The 12,558-nt window shown below is 40.0% G+C and overlaps 1 non-coding gene and 1 pseudogene across 1 annotated transcript; one reads left to right on the top strand and one right to left on the bottom strand.

The window, feature by feature from the left end:
- The first annotated feature begins 588 nt into the window (after positions 1-588).
- Positions 589-697, top strand: LOC120520903 (annotated as a pseudogene).
- Positions 698-1,133: 436 nt separating this feature from the next.
- LOC120520904 lies at positions 1,134-1,290 on the bottom strand. The gene has a single exon (XR_005631901.1). It is a non-coding gene; the product is annotated as a U1 spliceosomal RNA (small nuclear RNA).
- Between the last annotated feature and the right edge of the window lie 11,268 nt (positions 1,291-12,558).

Here is a 12,558-nt window from a genome sequence, read left to right as displayed (position 1 = left end):
ACAGGAATGCTGTGGCCAAAGTGCTACAATAACAGAATAAAAGAAAAAACAACTAACATAAATAATTAAAATATATGAACATAAATAATAAACAGAAGTAATGTTACATAATGTACAATGATGAAACTATCAGTATTACTAAAGTCTGGAATGCAAAGTTAATAGAAATGATTCTTTAATTGTGACGACTCCTTTATGTGATGAGCTAAAAGAGTTCCACAGGCGAGGGGCAGCATCTGCAAAAGCCCTGTCTGCTCCCCTTAGTTTTACACTTGGTACGACAAACTGACATTGATTGCAAATTAACCACCCAAAAAAAATTACAGAAACTGAAGAAGAGTGGCGGACGGCGTAACCATTTTATACGAGTATATTACAGTAAATGGGCGGCGAGAGCCGACAGAAGGGGATCAGCATGAAGGACAACGTACATTGTAAATTCAAAGACATTCCGAAAATTTCAAAGAATGGCAAAAAAAAATGAAGAAAGACAGGGGAAGGAGAGAAAAAAAACATAGGGATGTCGTATGATAGAAAAGAGGGGCTTCCACAGTTGCCTATTTGGGAAGAGAAAACCAAGCAGTCATCGTTTACGGCCATACCACTCTGAGTACGGCCGATCTCGGAAACTAAACAGAATCGGGCTCGGTTAGTACTTGGATGGGAGACCGCCTGTGAATACCGAGTGCTGTAAGCTTTTGCCTTTCTGCCAGTAGGAGTCGCCCTTCACCTCGTCTTTTTCTTTTCCTCCTTCCACCCGTGTCAGAAGCTGGGCTCTTGGCAGCAAGAAAAGCGGCTTAAAATCAGTAAAGAGGCACTAAAAATAATGAATGATTATTTATATTATTATTTTATTATGTGGGGGGGGGTCCTTAAGATAAATAAATACATTGATTAGTTAATTTAAATTAATATTATTTTTATTATCATTTTTCTAGGGGGCGGGGTCCTTAAAATAAATAAATAAATAAATGGACAGACAGACAGATTGATTGATTGATTTTTGGAACTTCTTTATTTATTGCTTAAAGCTCCAGAGCCGTTGTCACACAGGCTCCTGCTTCACAATCGCCCAAGCACCACTTCCATAAGTTGAAACGCATGTTTTCAGTCTGTTTTTGAACCAGGACTATCAGGGAGAGCGCGAACACGCAGTCCCCACTACCACAAATTATGCTCAGTCGAGTTTTCCCGCATTTGGGAAATCGCGAGGGTCAACACACCAGGTGCAATGGATGAGCCTCGCCCTGGGAGAACCTTTTTTTTTTTTTTTTTTTCCTGTCTAAATTCCATTACTTAAGACAAACACTGTTTTGCTTGTCCTTTTTTCATTTACATTTAATTTTACTTTGTCTTAGCTTTGAGCACACACACACAAAGTTTGGCCCATTTGCTAATTTACTGTTATCCACCACCTTTCCCCACACGTGCTTATTTATTTATTATTATTTTATATATATATATATATATATATATATATATATATATAGTTCACCCCCCTTCCTCCCAATAAATATAATCTCAAAAATTCTTTACCTTTTTTCTATTAGGGTCTGTTCTTGTTCACTTTTTTTCTCCCTGATCCTCCATTCTTCCATTATATGTCTTTCACATTTCTGAAAGTCTCTTTTTCTATGTACTTTTTATTCCTTTCAACTTCTTCTTTTTATCTTCCATTCCTCCCGTCTCTCTTTTTCACATCTCTGTAACAGTCTTTGTATTGTTATTTTTCTTGTTATGTATTACCAATTCATTCCTCCACCACCACATATTTTCTTTTATGACACTAACCATTTTCCATTTCCTTATTGCCATTTTTTCATTTCGGCTCCTTTCCTACCAAACCATATAGTACCCCTTCTTTTGTAATTTCTTCCAACCCCAAGTCCCTTTCCATTCCCTTCCCACGTGTCTCCACACCTCTTGTGCATATCTGCAGTTCCAGAACACATGCTCTGCAGTCTCTGCTTCTAAACAATTGTCTCTTGGACACATTTTACTTTTAACCACTCTCCTTTTGTACATAACTGTATTTGTTGATAAAATTTCATTTACTGCCATCCACCCCAAATCTTTTTGTCTATTTGTTAATTCTTTATTTGACGTTTGTTGCCACATTTTTCTTACTTGCTCCTCCGTAAGTTCTTGAATTTTCCTCATTGTTTCCTTTTCCCTATGTATTTCTTTAATTCTCTTTTGTTCCCCCACATTTTTGAATCTCCTCCCTCCCATTCATATCTTTGTAAACATTTTTCTATAATCTTATAATGTTTTTAACATTCAGCACAGGTCTATTATTAGTTATTTTTAACAGTTTCATTTTTCTTAGTTCTGTCCCTAGTAAATATCTCATCATATCCGCCAAATTTCCTCTTTTATTTATTGCCATATTTACCACTGTTGCTGTATATTTTAGTTCCAACTCCTTTTCAATATCTGGAAATCCTTTACCTCCGTTTTCTTTGGTCTTTTTTACCTTTTTTCTAGCCATTTTTTCACACTTTGAATTCCATAGAAATACAAAACAAGTTCTTATTATTTTTTTCAAAATTTTCCGTGGTGGAAAAAACACCGTGGCTAAGTATGTCAATTTGGGCAGGATAATTGCCTTAACAAGCAACGTTTTTCCTTCCATTGTCAACTTTCTTAAGCTCCAAAATCCTATTTTTTGACTGATCTTTTTTAACATTCCTCTCCATTCCTCCTTTTCTGTCTTGACATCTCCAAAGTTAATTCCAAGTATTTTTGCTTTATCCGTAAGTCCTTATCTCTTCTTCTGGTTTTTCTTTCCATTTTCCCCATAACCTACATTCACATTTTTTTAGGTTTAAATTTGACCCTGAGGCCCTACAAAAACTTTCAGTGTGCTCAATTACTTGTTTTACACTCCAAGCATCCCTTATCATTACTGTGACATCATCCATGTATGCAAACAATTTAATTTGCTGCCCTCCACTTCCCGGCACGCTCAATCCCTCTTATATTTTTGTCATTTCTGATCATGTTCAGCAATGGCTCAATGCTCAACACAAACAGCACTGCTGACAACGGACACCCTTGCCGTACTCCACATTCTACTTTTATTTCTTCTGTCAACCTATTGTTCACTTTTATTTTACTGCCTATTCCATTATATATCACCTTTAGCCATCTTACAAATTCTTCTGGAACTCTCATTTTTTCAGAACTCTCCAGATGTATTTATGTGCTACCTCATCAAAGGCTTTTTCCAAATCTAGGTTGATTATTCCTACATCTAAATTTTTGTCTTTCATTACGCTAATACAATCTCTTATTACACACACACTTTCTGTGGCTCCTCTCCTGTACCACACATGCCTGCTCTTCTTTTATTATATCACTGACATACTCTTTTAATCGGTTTGCCAAGACCCTTGTCAATATTTTATAATCTTGACAAAGCAAAGTAATTGGCCTCCAGTTTTTAACGTCCTTTTTGTCGTCCTGCTTGGGAATAAGCGTTATCACTCCACTTTTCATTGTATTTGTCATTTCTCCAGATTTTAAAATTTCCAAAAACAGGGCATGTACATCATTTTTTAAAATTTCCCAAAATGTCAAATAAAATTCAATTGGTAATCCATCTATCCCTGGTGTTTTCCCTCTGCTGCACAGTTTAACCGCTGCTGCAACTTCTTCCATTGTAATTTCTTGACACATCCTTTTTCCCTTGTTCTTCTGTATAAAATCGATCTATTGTCTTCTCTATTTTGTCGATGTGCTCATTATCAATCTCTTTTTCCCATACACTTCTTTATATTGAGTTAAAACTATTTCCATTATTTCATTAGTTCCTTTTTTAATATCTCCATTTTTATCCATCATTTCTTCCATTCTTGAATTTTTCTTCCTCTCCTTTTATTTTCTTAAAAAAGTATCTGGAACACTTTTCTCCTTCTTCTTGTTCTCTAACTCTACTTTGGAATTTTATTTTTTCTTCTTTCTTCTTAAATAATTGTTCTAGTTCTTCTTTTATAATCCTTATCTCTACTTCATTATGATTTTCTGTACTGTACTCTAATTCAAGATTTTCCTGCAATCTTTTGATTTCTTCCTTCTCTTTTTTTCTCCATTCTCTGCCCGTTTTTTGGAAAAATTCCTTTGTGTTTCCCTTCATTAACTCCCACCACGCTCCTTGTGTCACACACCATTCTTTTAAAGTTGTCCATCCATTATAATATTATTAGGCTATACTCCTCTCTTATCTTCTTGTCCTCTAGCATTTTTATATTTAACTTCCATTGGAAGTCTCTGATCTCATCATCACTCACTCCTTTCCACTTCTACTACCAATATGCTGTGGTCTGAAAAAAATACAGGCTTCAAATAACAATCCATTGCTTTGTAATTTTTATCTATGAAAACATAATCGATGCGGGAAGTTTTCTGTCCATGTCCCTCTCCGCGTGCACCCTTGTTTTTCACCTTTTAGTTTACTGTACACATCAACCATTTAGAAGGTCCTTCATAATTTCTTTTTAGTTTTTGGTTGTTCTATCTGCTTGTCTTTTTATGCTCTCCTGAACAGTTTAAATCCCCCACCACTATTAAATTATTTTCATTTACCATGTTTATTTCTAAGGTTTCTAGGATCTCCATTCTTTGTACCGGGATTGTTGGTGCCATATATATTGATTAACTTCATCGTATTATTCTCCCTTTGACAATTCTACTTTTTATTATTCTCCCTTTGACAATTTCTTCTATCTGTTTAATTTCTATTTCTTGGTTCTTTATTAGAATTGCCAAACCAGCATTCTTATTCTCATTTGTTCCTGAAAATATTGCCCTTCCTTCTTTCCAGTCCTCTGCATATCTTTCATATGATGTTTCATGTGGCAAACTACATTCTTGTAAACAAAAAATATCTGCTTTAATTTCTTTCAGAAAGGAGAAAATTACTTTTCTCCCTCTCCTTTCTCTTAATACTTCTTACATTTATTGTAACTATTTTAACTTTTATTTTTTCTTCCCGGTAGTTTTTTCTACCTCTTCTCCTGGTTTCCCCCTATTTATTCCTATTACATTTTTTTTAACTTTTTTTGCACCTTTTTTCTCAATTTTCCACTCTTCCACTCCTTTCATTCCTGTCGTAGACAGGAACCCTTCCATGTCTTTTGTTTCCACAAAGGAGGGTATTGTCCCCCATTCTTGGCCCATTACCTCAATTTCCTCCGCCTTCCTAGGATTAATTGGCGATAATAGTTCAGGGCCCCGTTTCCTTTGTAACATGGGGTTGATTTGCATTTCCCCCATATTCTCTTTTATCTCCTCCAACCCTATATCTTCTTTCATAGCCTTTGGGGGTGATTGACCTAGAACTACAGCGCCATTCAAAATTTCCATAATTTCTTCCGTATGGAAGAGTATATCCTGCGAATATTGTTCGATTCTTCCTTCGACTTTTTCCTTTACTGTCTTATCTTCCATAAATTTCAAAATATCATTCTCTCTACTACTCTTTATCTCTTCTTCTTCTTCCTCTCTCCTTCCATCTGTCGATTTTCTGGCTCTTCATTTGCCATATGTTCTCCTTTCACTCCCTAGTATTCCTCCTCTCTGCCTTTCTTCCATTTCCTTCTCCTCTTAGGGACTCCTCGTCCAGCAATGCTATTACTCTGTCCGTTCTATTCATTTTTACCATATTTGCATATGAGACCGGGCAATCCTTAAAGGTATGTGCTTCCTGTCCACATAAATTACATATTATATTTTTTCTACACTCCCTGGTGCTGTGCCCTTCTTCTTTTGCAATTGCGGCATTTTATCACTCTACATTCCATGGCTTTATGGCCTTCTCTACCACACCTCCTACATACTTGAGGCTGGCCAGGATAGAACACATGTCCTCTTACTATTCCTATCTGTATGACGGGAGGCAAATGTATCACCCGATCTGTACTATTCTCTTTTTTTAAATTCACATCAAATTTATACAACCCATTCTTAATACCATCTTCATCCATCATCTGCATACTACTCTTTACCTCACAATACTGTAGCAACCATGTTGAAATGTCTTGTAACTTGACTTTCTCTGTATACATTATAACGTTTACTTTTTTATCAAGTCTGTCACTCAATGGAATAATCAAAAATTTGTCCAAAATCAAGTTCACCTCCTTCTCCCTCTCTACAGTTCGCAAACATTTGTCGTATAAAAACCTTGTCTTTACTACTACTAGGCACGTAGTTTTCCCTGGAAATGCAAATAAAAATTCAATCTCACCAGGGGAGAATTTCAAGCGCCTTTTGCAGGACCTCTCTGCTAGAACTCTTTTCGCTACATCTGATCCTTTTTCAGCTCGAAACGCACATAACACCTTTCTCCTTTCCCTCGATTGGAATCCGTGTTGCCCATCTTCCTTCTCCTACTCCAAGTTCCGTCTGCTCTTCTCTCCCAAATCGCATTCTTCCATTTGACCCGCTGGGAACCACCATTTCCGCCATCTTTCTCCTAAAAATGAAATCGCCGCGCACCAAGGGAAGCAGAAAAACAAGGTGGTGGACGTGCCAACCTACCCTGCTCTGGATCCAAGGCCGTGGGGCGCTCCCTACACCTGACAGAAAAGAACCATATGGTATCTCCCCTGCCAGGTAAGTATGAGTTGTACAGCCCGGCGCTCATCCTCCCACTTCCTCGGCTTCATCGCTCGGCAGCGGGAGGTTTTCCCCAGCACAGTCCTCGGTCGCCGGCTCCCGGGCTTCTTCGGGATCCTTCGGGCTTTTTTGGCCTCGGAGCGCGCATGCTGGGAGCTAGCTGCTGCCCAGGCGCCCGTGTGCACCGTGACCGGATGTTGGGGTTGCACCGACCTCACCACCTTGATTAGACAGGTTTCACTAGCAACCCCAAGGTGCACCTCGCTCTTATGCAAACCAGCCACCCATCGCTGGAGCTTATTGGCTGGAAGAGAAACAGGAGGGGTAGGACTGGGCTGGAGGCTTCCCCCCTGGGAAAATCCCACCCGCCCCAAATTTTTTTTAAATCAACCTTTTAAACCCCCCTAAAAATCACCCCCCTTTTCCCAAAATCCCCCCCGGGGGGGGGGGTTTCTCTTTTTTTTCCCCCCCAAAACCGGGCCTGGGGACTGCCAAAAATTCCCCCCTCCTCCCCCCGGGACGGGGGGTTACCTTTCCCCCCCCCTTTTTTTTTCCGCCCCCCCCAAAAATCCCCGGGGGGGGGGTTTGGGCCCGGGCTCCCCCGGGAGGGGGTTTTCCCTCACTTTTTCCCCTCCAACGGGGAAGGTTTGGGGGGGCCCTTTAAGGGGAGGCCCCCCCCCAAAAGCCTAAGGGAAACCTCGCCCCCTAAAACCCCGAAAAAACCCCGGGGGGGGGGGGGTTTAAAGGCTTAGGGGCCCCCCGAAAAAAAAGGGAAAAAACCCCAATTTAAAAAAAAATTCCCCAAAAAAAATCCCCCAAAAAAAGGGGGGTTTTAAGGGGGGCCCCCCTTTTTCCCCCAAAAGGGGCTTCCCAAACCCAGGGGGAGGGCGGGGGCCCCTTAGGCCCCGGGGGGCCCCCCGGGGAAATAAAAGTCCCAAAAAGACTGGTTTAAAAAAAAAAAAGGGGTTTTCCCCGGGGAAGGAGGGGGGGGGTTTTTTTTCCCCCCACCCCAAAGGGGGGGGGGCAAAGGGGCCCCGGGGCCCCCCCAAAAAACCCGGGGCCCCCTGGCCCGGGAAAGGCCGGGGGGGCCCCCGGGGGGGCCCCCCCGGGGGAAACCCCCCCAAAAGGCCCGGGTGGGGGCCCCGGTTAAGCCCCTTCCCTTTTTTCCCCTTGGGGAGGCAAAGGGGAAAGGGGGTTGGGGAAAGGGAAAACCCTGATTGGGGCCCCCCTTAAGGGGAAAAAAAAAAAATTTTTTTTTAAAAAAAAATCCCCTTTGGGGGGGGTTTGGGGGGGGGCCCAAAAAAAAATTTTTTTATCACCAATTTTCGGGAAAAAGGGGTTTTAAACCCCAAAAAAAAAAAATAAAGAGGGGGGGGAAAAAAAACCCCTTTTTTTAAAAAAAAAAAAAAAAGGGGCCGGGGGAAAAAAAAAAAAAAAAACCCCCCCCCTTCCCGGACCCCCAAAATTTTGTTTACTTTTTTTTTTTTTTTCCCCCCTGGGAAACCCTTTTTTTTTTTTCCAGGGGTTTAAACTTTCCCCTTTTCCCCCCCCCAAATTTTTTTCCCCCCCCCTTCTTTAACTTAGTTTTGTTTTTTTCCCCCTATCCCATTTTAAAACCCCCCCCCCACCCCCTTTTTTATTTCCCCTGAAACTCCCTTTATTTTTTTAATTTCCCCCCTTTTAAAAAAGGGGGGAAAATTTTTTTTGGAAAAAACCCCCCCCCGGGGTATAAAAAACCAAAAAATTTAAAATTTCAAAAAAAAAAAAAAAAACCCCCCCGACCCTCCCTTTTTTTAAAAAACCCCCAAAAAAAATTTTTTTTGGGGTTTTTAAATTTTTTTTTTTTTGGGGAAAAAAAACCCCCTTTTTTTTAACCCCCCCCCTTTTTTTTTTTTTTTTCCCCCAAAAATTTCGCCTTTTTTCCCCTTTTAAACCCCCCTTTCCCCCCCGGGTTTCCTTTTTACCCCTTCTTTTTTCTTTGGGGGGCCCCCAAATTTTTCCCTTTTTTTTAAATTTTTTTAAACCCCTTTTTTTTTTTTAAAACCTTTTTTTTTTTAAACCCTATTCCCAAACTTGGTTGTTTAAAAAACTCCCTTCTTTTTTCCCCCCCCTTTCCCTAAATTTTTCCCTTTTTTCTTTTTTTTTTTCCATTCCCCCAAAAATTTTTTAAAATTTTTTCCCCAAAAATTTCTTTTAAAAAAACCTTTTTGGGGGTTTTTTTAGGTTTCTATTTTTCCCCCAAATTTTTTAATCCCCAAAATTGCTTTTTTTCTTTCCCCCTTTCTTTTAAATTTTTTCCCCTTTTCCCCCCTTTTCCAATTTTTAAAAACCCCCCTTTTTTTTTCTTTATTTCCCCCTTTTTTTTTTGGGGGAAAAAACCCAAAAAAAAAAATTTTTTTAAATTCCCCAAATAATTTTTTCTTTGGGAAAGGCTAAAATTTTTTTTTTTCCCCCCTTTTTTTCCCCTTCCCCTCCTTTTAAAAATTTTTTCCCATCCCTTTTTTCCTTTTCCCCCTTCCCCAAAATGATTCCAAAACCCCCAAAAAAAACCCTCCCAAAAGCCCCCCGGCCAATTAACCGCCCCTTTAGGGGGGTTTTGTTTAAAACTTTTTAAAAAAGCCCAACCAAAACCCCCCCCTTTGCTTTAAAGGCCCCTTCCCCCCTTTAAAAACCCCCTTTCCCCCATTTCATATTCTTTTTTCCCTTCCCAAAAAACACAAAACAAAAACCCCCCCCAAAACCCTTAAAAACTTTCAAAAAAAAAAATTTTTTCCCAAACCAAACCCCAAAAGCCCTTCCCCCAAATCCTGAATTTTTCCCCCTTTCCCAATCCCCCAAACCAAAATACTTTAAAAACCCCAAAATGCCCTTTTTTTTTTAAAATCGCCCCGGGAAAAAAAAAACCCAAAAGGGGCCCCCCCCCGCCAAAAGGGATCACTAAAACAGGGGGTTTTGTCCCCCAAAAACCCAAAGGAACCCCCTTTAACGCCCCCCTTTTTTTAAAATTTTCCCCCAAAAACCCTCAAATTGAACAAAAAAATTAGTTTGAATAAAAGGGGCACCCGGGGAAAAACCAAAAAAAAGGGGCCCCCCCCAAAAGGGGAAAAAAAGGGCCCCCCGGGGAAAAGGGGGGTTCTCGAAAAAGCCAATTTTTGGGGGGCCCCCCAAAAAACCCCCGGGCACCGAACCCCAATTTTTTTTTTTTTTTTCCCCCCCCCCAAAAAACCCCCCCAAAAATCCAAAAAAAAAAAAGAACAAAAAAAGGGAAAAAAAAAAATTTTGGGGGTTTAAAAATTTTAAATTTTAAAAAACCCCCTTTTTAGGGAAAACCCAAAATTTAATTTTTGGCCGGAAAAATTTTTTTTGGGGTTTTTTTTTTTCCCCCCGGGGTTTCCCCACCCGGGGTTTAAATTAAAAGAAAAAATTGGGTTTTTAAATTTTTTTAAAAAGGGGCCCTTGAAAAACTTTTTAAAAATTATATTTTTTCTTTTGGGGGGGGGGTAAAAAAAATTTGGGGCGGGGGGAAAAATTTTAAAAAACCCCTTTTATTTAAAGGTTTAAAACCCAAAGAAAAAAAAAAAAAGGGGGGGGGGAAAAAAAAAAAAGGGGGGGCCCCCCCCAAAAATTGGGTTTTTTGGGGGGGAAAAGGGGGGCCCGTAACCCCGGTGAATTTGTTTGGGGGGGCCCCTTTAACCCTTTTCCCCCCCCAAAACCCCAGGGGCCCTTAAAAAAAACCCCCCCATCGTGGGTTTTAAAAAAAGGGGGGTTTTTTGGGTTTTTTGGGGCCTTTTTTTGGAAAAAAAAATTAAATTTTAGGGGGGGGAGAAATAAAAAAAACCCCTTAAAGGAAACCCCCCGGTCCCCCCGGGGCCCCGCCCCCCCCCCCCTTTAAAAAGGGGGAGGGGGGGATTTGTTTTAAAACCGGCCCCCCCGGGGGGCCCCCCAAAAAAAAGGAGGGGGTTTTAAAAAAGGGGCCCCCCCGGGGGGAGAGCCCCGGGGGCCCCTTTTAACCCACCCCCCCCCAAATGGGGGGGGGGGGTTTTTTTAAACCCGGGGGGCCCGGGGGCCCCGGGTCTTTTCATTAAATCCCTTTTTGGGGGGGGGCCAAAAGGGGGGGGGGGAAAAAAAGGGGGGTTTTGGAAAATTTTTAATTCCATAAAAAAACCCCCCTTTAAACCCAAAATTTTTTTGGGTGAGAGAAAGAGGGGGCGGGGCCCAAGGGGCCCGAACAACAAAAAGAAAAAAGGGGGGCCCCCCCCCAAAAAAAAAAAAAGGGGAAAAAAAAACCCTGGCCCGAGGGGGGGGGGCCCCCCTGGTCCTTTAAAAAAGGGGGGGCCCCCTTTTGGCCCCTTTTGGGGCACAAAAAGGAAGGGCCGGCCTTTTCCCCCTTTGAAACGGGGTTTCCGGGAAGGGAGCTTTTTTTCTAAACCCCCCCTTTTTTTCCCCCCGAAAGGGGGGGGTTTTTGGCCCGGGGACCCCTAAAACCCCTTCCCCCCCTTTTAAAGGGAAGGGAAAAAAAAGGGGGGGGGAGACAAAAAAGGGGGCCCCCAAAAAAGGGGGAAAAAAAAGCTTTTTTTAAAAAAAAAAAAAAAAAAGGGGGGGGAAAAAAAACCCTTTGGGGGGAAAATTTTTTTTAAAAAAAAAGCTTTAAAATTTTTTCCCCCAAAAAATTTTCCCCGGGGGGGGGAAAACCCCCTTTTGCCAAAACCCCCCCCCCGGGGTTTCCCTGTTTTTTTTTTTTTCCCCTTTTTTTTGGGGGTTTTTTTTTTTTCATTTTTTAAATTTCTTTTTCAGGGGGGAAATCTTTCTTTTTTTTTAAACCCCCCCAAACCCCAAAAGTTTTTTTTTTGGGAAAAATTTTTGGGTTTCTTTTTATTTTTTAAATTAAAAAAACCCCAAATTTTTTTCCCCGGGAAAAAAAAACTAAATTTTAAAACCCTTTTGGGTTTTTTTTTCCGGTTTTAAATTTAAAATTTTTTTGGGAAACCCCTTTTTTTTAATTCTTTTCCCTTTTTTCCGAAATTTTTTTCCCCCACCCTTTTTTCAATCCCCCCCAAACCTTTCCCCTTTCCTTTTTTCCCTTTTCCTTTCCCCCTAGGGCCCCTTTTTTTCTTTTTTTTTAAACCCCCTTTTATGCCAAATTTTTTTTTAAAAGGGGCTTTTTTTAAAAAAACCCCCTTTTCTTTCTTGTTTTTAAACCCCCTTTTTTTCCCCCTTCTTTTTTTTTTTCCCCTTTTTTTTTTTAAATTCCTTTTTTTTCCCCCCCCCCAAAAAAATTTTTTTTTTTTAGTTTTTTTCCCCCCAAAACCCCCCAAATTTTAAAAAATTTTTTTCTTTTTTTTTTAAAAAAATTTAATTCCCCCCCCAAAAATTTTTTTTAAAAAATATCTCTTTTTTCGGTTTCCCCTTTTTCAATTTCAAATTTTCCCATTTTTTCCCCTTCCTTTTTTTCCCCCTTTCCCTTTTAAACCAATCCCAAATTTTCTTTTTTTTTTTAAAAATTTGGGGTTTTAATTTAAAGCCCCCTTTTTTTAAATTTCCCCATTTTTTTTTATTCCCCCTTTTTTTCCCCCTTTTTTTTCCTTTTTCCCTTCCCCTTTTCCAAAATAAACCCTTTTTTTAAAAAATTTTTTTCTTTACCCCGGGGAAAACACTTTAAAATTTTATTTTTTTTAAGGGTTTTCCAAAACCCCTTCAAAATTCGTAATAAACCCCCTTTTTTTCCCTTTTTAAAAAAACCCCCCCAAAAACCCCTTTCCTTTTTAAATTTAACCCCCCTTCCTTTTTTTTTTCCCCCCCCAAGCCCCCCCCAAAAATTTTAAAAATTTTTTTTGGAAAAAATTTCAAAGGGAAGAAAGGGGAACATTTTTTAAAAACCCCAAAAAAAACCAAACCTTTTTTTTTTTTTTGGGTTTTTTCCCCACCCTTTCCACCCCC

This window comes from Polypterus senegalus, unplaced genomic scaffold (assembly GCF_016835505.1).
Source record: "Polypterus senegalus isolate Bchr_013 unplaced genomic scaffold, ASM1683550v1 scaffold_970, whole genome shotgun sequence".
NCBI lineage: Eukaryota > Metazoa > Chordata > Cladistia > Polypteriformes > Polypteridae > Polypterus > Polypterus senegalus.
Note: the sequence above shows the minus strand (reverse complement) of the source record. Positions and strands in the feature narration are given on the sequence as shown.